The following is a 609-nucleotide window of genomic DNA, read 5'->3' as shown; positions in this document are numbered from 1 at the left end:
TTAATATCACCTGAAGTTTGGGTGATATTACATTATATAATTTTCTATTTTCTAAAAAAAAAAAAAATTAATGCGCTGTCGTTGTAAAACCGTTTTACACGCGCATCCAATTATATAATACCACGTCATAAAAAATAACTACTTTTTATATTAACCACGTGATTAATCGTCCAAAAAACAAATGTAATTAGATTATTGTGTAAAATATTTTAGGTTTAATTACTCTGTTGGTCCCTATAGTTTCATAAAATTTTCAATTAGGTCCCTATACTTTTTTTCTTTTTAATTGGGTTCCTGCACCAAAATTTTTTTTTTAATTAAGTCCTTCTTAGTAGTAATTGGCTTAATTTTATAAGGACCCAACTAAAAAAAAATTGGTATAGGGACCTAAATAAAAGGAAAAAAAGTGTAGGGACCTAATTAAAAAAATAATTTTGGTGCAAGGACTCAATTAAAAGAAAAAAAAGTATATGGACCTAATTAAAAATTTTGCAAAACTATAGGGACCAGCAGAGTAATTAAACCAATATTTTACACTATCAATACATCAAAATTAAATTCAATTGTAAAAATTAAAATATTATTATGTTTAATATAAACTAACCACAA

The sequence above is a fragment of the Arachis ipaensis genome, chromosome B01 (genome assembly GCF_000816755.2).
Source record: "Arachis ipaensis cultivar K30076 chromosome B01, Araip1.1, whole genome shotgun sequence".
Lineage (NCBI taxonomy): Eukaryota > Viridiplantae > Streptophyta > Magnoliopsida > Fabales > Fabaceae > Arachis > Arachis ipaensis.
The sequence above is the reverse complement of the archived record's forward strand: the minus strand, read 5'-3'. Positions refer to the sequence as shown.